Genomic DNA, 9,443 nt, shown 5'->3' on the forward strand with positions numbered 1-9,443 from the left:
TTTAAATAGTTTAGGCCACTTAAACACTTTGCAAAAAATGTTGGTTCACCACCAATATTAGTTATGGATTATTTGGCACATGATGAACATTTTAGTTTTCATGTTTGAGCAATTTTGAATTTCACTCAGAATTTGAAATTGAAATCAACTGGAATTTGAAAGAGAGAGGAAACAATGATGATCAAACACTTGTTTAGAAAAATGATTAACTTAACCCCAGGGGTTACTGTAGCATCATTACACCGGGGTGCTACAACTCTCCTCCTCTAAAAAATCGGGGTAGTCAGCCCGGAGGTTATCTTCGCGTTCCCAAGTGGCTTCATCTTTAGTATGATTCGACCATTGCACCTTGAGAAACTTGGTAACCTTCTGGCGGGTTCGATGTTCAGCTTCTTCAAGAATGCGGATCGGATGCTCTTTGTATGTGAGATCATCTTGAGCTTCAATCAATTCCGGATCCACTTCATGTTCCGAGTCCTTGAAGCATCGACGAAGTTGCGACACGTGGAAGACGTCATGGACGTGAGAGAACTGAGGTGGCAACTCCAATTGATAAGCCACCAGTCCACGATGGGCGAGGATGCGGAAGGGACCAATGTAGCGCCGAGCTAGTTTGCCCTTGACTCCGAACCGATGAGTGCCTCTCAAAGGAGTGACATGTAGATAAGCTTGTTCACCAGGTTGATAAGTTGAACCCCAGTGTTTCCGGTCATAGTTGCTCTTCTAGCGGGACTGGGCCGCCTTGAGATTATCCCGGAAAATGCAAACCTGCTCTTCAGCTTGTTGAATAGTGTCTAGACCAATGAGTGTCCATTCCCCAGTTTCTAACCAATTCAGAGGGGTTCGGCACTTACGTCCATAAAGCACTTCGAAGGGTGCCATCTTCAAGCTGGCTTGATAGCTGTTGTTATAAGAGAACTCCGCATAAGGGAGAGATTCTTCCCACTTTTTGCCGAAAGAAATAACACAAGCCCGAAGCATGTCTTCAAGAATTTCATTGACTCGCTCGACTTAACCTTGGGATTGGGGATGATAAGCAGTGCTCCAGGTGATATGAGTTCCCATTTCCTCTTGGAAACTATCCCAGAACTTTGAAGTGAATATACTGCCACAGACTGAACTGATCTCCTTCGGAATGCCATGGAGTGACACAATTCGGGAGATATACAAGTTTGCTAATTGACTAGAAGTGATAGTCTCCTTGACTGGCAGAAAGTGAGCAACCTTCGAGAAGTGGTTGATAACAACGAAGATAGCATCGTTACCTTTCTAAGACTTGGGAAGGCCAGTGACAAAGTCCATCTGAATCTTATCCCATTTCCATTCAGGAATAGGGAGAGGTTGCAGATGTCCAGCCCATTTCTGATGTTCTGCTTTGATGCGACGACAAACATCACATTCTTCGATATATCGAGCAGTATCTTGCTTCATCTTGGACCACCAATACTTCTGAAGAATGTCTAAGTACATCTTGGTACTTCCCGGATGAATAGAGAGAGGGGTGTCATGCGCTTCTTTCATAACCTTCTCTGTCATAAGCTCGAACCAGGGTACTACAATGCAATCTCTGGAGTACAAGGTTTCGTCTTCACCAAGTGAGAAATCTCTTGATTTCTCTAAGGTAAGATCCTTTTTCATCAGATCAACATGAGCATCTTTGGCTTGAGCATACTTGATTGCTTTCAGAAGAGTTGGTTCCAAGACAAGGTTATTTAGAGAACCTTGTGGAACTAGTTGAAGGTTCAGCTTGCATAGCTCTTCATAAAGGCGGGGTTGAGCTTTGTAGACCATGTGATTATTGCAATAAGACTTATGGCTCAGGGCATCGGCGATTACATTAGCCTTACCAAGGGTATAGGATATACCGTAGTTGTAGTCAGTAATAGCTTCCATCCATCGCTGCTAACGGAGGTTCAAATCTGGCTAAGTAAACAAATACTTCAGACTCTGATGATCAGTGAAGATCTCGCAACGATTACCGAGAAGGTACTGTCGCCACAGCTTCAGTGCATAGATAACCGCAGCAAGCTCAAGGTCGTGAACTGGCTAGTTCTCTTCGTGAGGACGCACTTGACGGGAGGCATAAGCAATCACTCTGCGCTCTTGCATTAGGACACAGCCTAATCCTTGTCGTGAAGCGTCGTAATAGATGACGAAGTCCTTGCGAGAATCAGGGGGAGCAAGCACTGGGGCAGATGTCAGCTTGTCCTTGAGTGCCTGGAAACTTTCTAACACTTCTTAGTCCAATCAAACTTAATGCCTTTGTGTAGCAGATTGGTCAGTGGCTTGGCGATCTGGGAGAAGTTCTCGACAAAGCGGCGACAATAGCTGGCTAGACCAAGAAAGCTTTTGACTTGCTTGACAGTCTTCGAAGGGGTCCAGTCAAGAATAGCCTGAACGCGCTCTGGGTTGACAGCAATACCATCCTTGGAGATGACATGACCAAGGTAGGTGACTTCGGGAAGCCAGAATTTGCACTTGGAATACTTGGCATAAAGTTGATGTTCCCGAAGCTTCTCTAGAACAAGTGGAAGATGTTCAGCATGTTCTTCTTTGTTCTTCGAATATACCAGGATATCATCCAGATAGACCATGACGAACTTGTCGAGGTAATCCATGAATATGTAGTTCATTAGACGGGAGAATGTGGATGGAGCATTGGTCAAGCCAAAAGACATGACAGTGTACTCATAAGAACCATAACGAGTGACATGCGGTCTTTGGAATATCCTCTTCACGAATACGGATCTGGTGGTAACCCAACCTCAAGTCGATTTTAGAGAATATCAATGAACCAGCCAGTTGATCATACAGATCATTGATCCGAGGAAGGGGCTATTTGTTCTGAATTGTAGCTTGGTTGATAGGACGATAGTCTTGGACCAAACGATTTGTTCCATCCTTCTTCTTCACAAAGAGGGAAGGTGCTCCCCAAGCTGAGGAACTTGGATGAATGAATCCACTGCGAGGCGGCATCTTGTAGGGTCGTTTGGCAATAGGAACAGTGCCTGGTATCAAGTCGATGACTAACTCGACAGCCCGAGCAGGGGGTATTCCTGGAAGTTCTTCTGGAAAGACGTCTAGGAAGTTGCGAACAACTAGAATCTTTTCAATTCCCTCAAGAGGTGCTGTGTTCAACACATTCAAGGCATAAAGTCGTGCTTCAGCGTTTTGAACAATCTGAGCATGATAGCTTACTATCTCATCAGAAGGATGTAGGAGATGAACGACTTTGGTGGCACAAACAATAGAGGCAGTATGTGCTTTCAACCATTCCATTCCCAGAATGAGGTGAATGTTGGAAGACTCCAGAATAATGGGAGAAACATGAGATTCCAACCGTTCAATTTCAACGGGTACATTGCGACCAATCATGGTAGATCGACACTGACCCGCAGGGGTGCGTACCACTATCGGAGTGTTCATGGGCTCGCATCGGATGTCGTGTGCATAAGAAAAATTTTCTGACATGAATGAATGTGATGCTCCTGAATCGAATAAAACAGAAGCCGGTACTGAATTTACGAGAAGAGTACCCATCACAGTGGCAGCCTGGTCTTGAGCTTCATTCAGATCAATATGATTATCCTGACCATGACCATAAGGTCTGGCATTGTTGTTATGGGGCTGATTGTTACGGACAGTTGAAGGCAGAGCTAGCTGGTTCCTTTTCTGGTTGCACTCTTTGGCAAGGTGACCTGGATGGCCACATCTGAAGCACAGACCATCATTAGGATTGGTAGCAGGAGCTTGGGGTGGTACAGCTCGAAGAGGCTGCCTCTGCGGTGGAGGATGCAGACGAGGTGCAGCATAGGACTGTCTTGGTGCAGGTGCAGCTGGATGATACATGCTGTGGGGAATCCATATCCGACACTTCTGCGCTGACGGGCCCAAAGACGAGCCAGCGTCACGGCTGCACCTAAGGGATCCCTGGTGTTCCTGAAGACCAGTCTCAACCTGAATAGCCTTGTTCGCCAAGGTGGCAAAGTCGGCAAAGTCATGAATGAGCAGTGCTAGCTTGATATCAGGGTGAAGTCCATGACGAAACTTCTCTTGCTTACGAGCATCAGTTGAAATGTCTTCTTCAGCATAACATGACAAGTCCAGAAATTCCCGCTGATAAGCATCTACAGTCTTGTTGCCTTGGGTGAGGTTGCGGAAATCTCGCTTCTTCTTGTCCATCATTCCCTGAGGAACGAAGCGGGCACGCAAGGCAGCTTGGAAATCTGGCCAAGTGATGACCGTTCCAGTAGGCAGGGTACGCCTATGGCTATCCCACCATTGAGAAGAGGGACCCTTCAGAAAGAAAGATGCAAAGGTGACATAGCTAGCAGGGGCCACACTAGCAGACTCCATTTCATACGTGATGTCGCGCCAGTCATTAGCAACAAGGGGTTGAGTTGAGCTGCGGTAGATAGTTGGGTTGAGGCGCAAGAAGTCCTACGGAGTTACTGGGGTTGGCTGTTGATTCATGTTCAGACGAGGAAACTGAGCCATCATTCCTTCCATGAACTGGTGATTCAGCTCAAACTGTTGCATCATTCCGGCCATGAATTCAGGCGGCGGTGGAGCGTGGCCACCACGGCCACGACCAGCGGGTCTAACCATCCCGCAAACATGTAACACGGGTAGTTCAGCATTGAGCATTTGCAAAGACAAGGGTCATTCATGATGAAACATGCATAATGAAATATGTACGATGGATACCTCTTCGTAGTTAACACGACAGTGTGTGTACTATTCAGAATACTATTATAAGGAATAACTATGGCTTATCCAACTTTGGGGTGAATGTGGTCACGGGATCCTAATGTTAGAGCTAGTAAATTCGTTTAACCCAAATGGAAGAGAGATTAGTCCCAGAGTATAGACGAGGAATAAAAGATCCAAATACCATCCAATGGCAACGTGGGCCCGTAAGACACACAGCCATGTTAGTAAAAGTTTTTGCAGTGACTAGACTCAACTTCGGCCAAGGAGTTGGAAAGGGGGCTACCTACAGGCCCCCGATTCTAACATTGGCTCTGATACCAACTTGTGACGCCCCCGATTCAATTGTACACTAATCATACACGCAAATGTGTACGATCAAGATCAGGGACTCACGCGATATCACAACACTACTCTAGACACAAATTAAAATAATACAAGCTTTATATTACAAGCCAGGGGCCTCGAGGGCTCGAATACATAAGCTCGAATACACAAGAGTCGGCGGAAGCAACAATATCTGAGTACAGACATAAGTTAAACAAGTTTTTCCTTAAGAGGGCTAGCACAAAAGCAACATTGATCGAAAAGGCAATGCCTCCTACCTGGGAGCCTCCTAACTACTCCAGGTCGTCCATGGCCATCACATAGTAGTAGGCACCCTCGGGGTAGTAGTAGTCATCAGTGGTGTCGTCTGGCTCCTGGGATCCGTCATCTGGTCGCAACAATCGGGTATATGGGAAAAAGGGGTAGCAAAGCAACTGTGAGTACTCATCCAAAGTACTCGCAAGACTTATCAGATCTAAACTAAGTATGCATCTGTATCAAAGGAAATGGGATGTATCTGTGGACTAAACTGTAGAATGCCAGAAAAGAAGGGGAAAGCCTAGCCTATCGAAGACTAGCATCTTCAAGCATCTTGCAGCATATAGAAGAGTACAGATCAACATAATGTAAATTAGTAGTAGTGTTATCAACCTCGGCCAGAGATCTTTTCTCGACTCCCTGCAATAAAGCAATCCCAGAGCCATACTATCCAGTTATCACCTCAAGTATCCAGTTCTAGTTGTATCGATCGGGATACAACTCCAAGTGTCCGTCACCATAGGACAGGCTATCGATAGATGTTTTCTTCCCTGCAGGGGTGCACCAACTTACCCACCACGCTTGATTAACTCCGGTCGGACACACTTTCCTGGGTCATGCCCGACCTCAGCCAAACAATACGCCGCAACCCGACCTAGGCTTAATAGAGAGGTCAAGCACGCTGGACTAAACCTATGCCCCCAGGGGTCTTGGGCCATCGCCCTGGGAACTCCTGCACGTTGCGTGGGCGGCCGGTGAGCAGACCTAGCTACCTCCTTAAAAAGGCAGGTGCTTACCAGTCCAACCCGACACGCGCCGCTCAATTGCATGACGTCTATTAAGCTTCGGCTGATGCATACGACGCAGAATGCCCATACAATGCCCACGTGATGGTTAGTGCTATCAGACCAGAGGCCCCTCAGATCAAATATCCAAACCGTTAGTGTGTTGGTAGTGCGGTCACGAGCAGAGACTCACGAAAGATGTGACCCCGTCGCCCCATCTCAACTACTTGCGGCAAGGGCTAAGAATGCCCGACCACGCCTCGTAAGTATCTCGCGGGCACCTTCCAGGTCAACCTGACTCCACATCACTCGCTATTAAGCTTGCGCAGGTACCCCTCCTGGCCGACCCATCTTTAGTAACATGGTTCAGTGTAAAGTCATAGTAACCATAGTAATTGTGTGTCTAACACTAAGGGGAAAACCCGAGGAATCACCCCCGGTGAATTCCACTCGATATAATCGTCAAGGTGAACGTAAGAGGATCCACCCTCGAGGTTCACACTTGAGGGGTTGCACGACAGCGCCGTATCAGAAGTGGTTAAGGAGGAAATCACCCTCGATGACCATGACCGGATAGATACCTAGAGAGTTCTAATCATGAGTGATGTATGAGGTTCCATCCTCGGCACTCGATGGTAACTCTGTAGAGTCGAGCAACAAAAGGGGAAAGTGATGTGCGGTGTCGGGGCCTGGTCTTCGATCCCGTTGATCGGGTCTGTGATGATGAAGCAAGGGCAATAAGAACAAGGTGGGGGTCACTGATGGATCACTAACCAATCTATACTAAGCAGTTTAGAATAAGCAGGTAAGGTATGAATGCAAGTAACAAAAACAGGCTATGCATCAGAGTAGGATCATACAGAAAGCAGTAGCAGTTCTAATGCAAGCATGAGAGGGAAAGAAATGGGCGATATCGGAATGCTCAAGGGGGGTTTGCTTGCCTGGAAGCTCTGTAGAAAAGGAAGAAGTGTCTTCATCGACATAGTCGATCACAGGGGCGACATCGGTCTCGGGGTCTACCGGAGAGAAGACGGGGAAGAAACAATAAATAGCAAGCATACAAATGCAACAGAAAGCACGACATGGCGGTAAGCTACGCTAGGAGTGCTCTAACGCAGTACTACACGTTGCAGCGGAGAGGGAAAACATCCGGGGGGTTTCCTGGTGTCTGGCTTTTTTCCGGACAGACGAAAGAGAGGGGACGGTTCCATGTTCATCATGCTAGGAGCACGTGACATATGAAACGACCGTGTATTTGGATTCATTGGATTTTTCTGAGCAACTTTCTGTTGGGACCCCGATCCTAAGTCACATCGATCTAGCATGTAACACATCATATCACTTTGCGGCCTCACGCACGGTATTCCCACGGGTGCCACCTTACCTGGCCCGGGACCGTTTGCGCCTTTTGGCTCACGTATATGATAGTGTCGCTAGCATCCATATGACAAAGAACCCGGGCCGACATGGCTAGTCGTGAACCCAACGCGCTGCTAACCTATGGGGACAGGCATACATGAATCACATCGAGCATGTCGGTCAACAGCATATGAATCCGGGCTGTAGCACTAGGCTAACAGGACTCCAGGGAACCCGGGCTGTAGCAGGCTAGGCAGGACTCCGGAAGTCACCGCGTGACATTTCCCCGAAGGGACAGACACAGGAACAAAGTGAAACACATGACGGCCAGTCAAGTGTCCTGAGCAGTAGTGCTGGGCTAGCAGGACTCCGGTGAGCCGGGCTGTAGCGGACTACTATGGCTCAAGGAAGCACTAGACTACAATTCCCCATAAGAGAGGCTGCCAAGGATAAACAACCAGATTGTCGGATCCAACACATAGCAATACACGTTACACGTATGCATAACATGCAAGTATGTGTTGTACAACATGTCATCACAACATAACGCAAACTCATATAGATAAAGGCCCAAAAGAGCCATATAGCATTAAGTACAAGCAAGGGTCACATGACCCATCATTCGAAGCATACAAGCAACAAGCGGAAGCATTACATGTCTGAGTACAGACAACTACAAATGAAAAAGGCTGAGGAGCCCGACTATCTACAACATCCGATCAAGATCGTAGCTGAGGTACAAGCTACTTGTCGAAGTCCACGTAAACTAGTAAGACCGAAGTCTCCGCTGCAAAAACATACATAAATCAACATGAGTACAAAGGTACTCAGCAAGACTTACATCAGATCCTATCATACATGCACTTGTATCAAGAAGGTAATGTGGAGTTTAGTTGCAGCAAGCCAGCTTTGACTCAATGGCTATCCTGTACTACGACTGCTGGTAACTCTTTTGAGGTGGCGCACACGAGTCCACTAATCACCACGTTAATACACTACTATGGATTCATTCCCGTCTTCCTACGAGAAGGCCATCCATAGAACTCACACTTGTCTTGAGCATTTTAGAGTATCCACTTCAAGTTGTCTATGTACCACGTAAGCATCCAAGAAGTCCGTAACCAAGGACACGGCTATTCGAATAGATCATGATAACCCTGCAGGGGTGTACTTCTTCACACACGCTCTCACCACTTATCACCATGTACACGTCATGTACCTCGGCAACCTTCAAGCGGAAGCCTGGCGAGGGTGTCGGCCATGACCTGACTAACCACACAGGACTCTAGTCCAGGTTTATCGCCTATTCGGGTTCCATCCGCAAGGAGATCCGGCCGGGGTGTCGCTCACGGCCCCAAACAATGTGTGCAGGGTTCCCAAGCCCACCTCGCCGGATGGATCTACGCTTGGTACACCGTGCCACTTGTGCCTAGTCTGTCCCAAGCCCACCTGGCCGGGTGCCACTTGGTAGACTACTAACACTACCTACAAACACCAGAAACTATTTGCAACTCCTGGACAGAGATCAAGTTGGCTAATAAATCGAGAGAGTTTGGAGCGCCCGGAGCCCAATGTGTGGTAGTAATTAGTCATTGGATAACTTACACAGAACTCAATTCTTAAGGACGGTTCCAGTGAGACAACCCACCATGTACTCCTACATGGCCTCTCACCGCTACCTTTACCAAATCGTGTTCACACGCTTAACTCTCAGCACCAGAACATATCGTACCACTCCAATTCATTCCCGATGAATCATACCTAACACAACTCTAAGCAATAGCAGGCGTGGCATGGCAAGAATACAACATGGCTCAATCAACTCCTACACATGCTAGTGGGTTTTAACCATTTACTGTGGCAATGACAGGTCATGGAGAGGAATGGGTTCAACTACCGCAACATAAAGTAGCAGTTGAATCATTGTTGTCCTAATGCAATAATGAGAGTAGGAGCGAGAGAGTTGGATTATATCGGAATGAACAAGGGGGTTTGCTTGCCTGG

The sequence above is a fragment of the Triticum dicoccoides genome, chromosome 1A, assembly GCF_002162155.2.
Source record: "Triticum dicoccoides isolate Atlit2015 ecotype Zavitan chromosome 1A, WEW_v2.0, whole genome shotgun sequence".
Taxonomy (NCBI): domain Eukaryota; kingdom Viridiplantae; phylum Streptophyta; class Magnoliopsida; order Poales; family Poaceae; genus Triticum; species Triticum dicoccoides.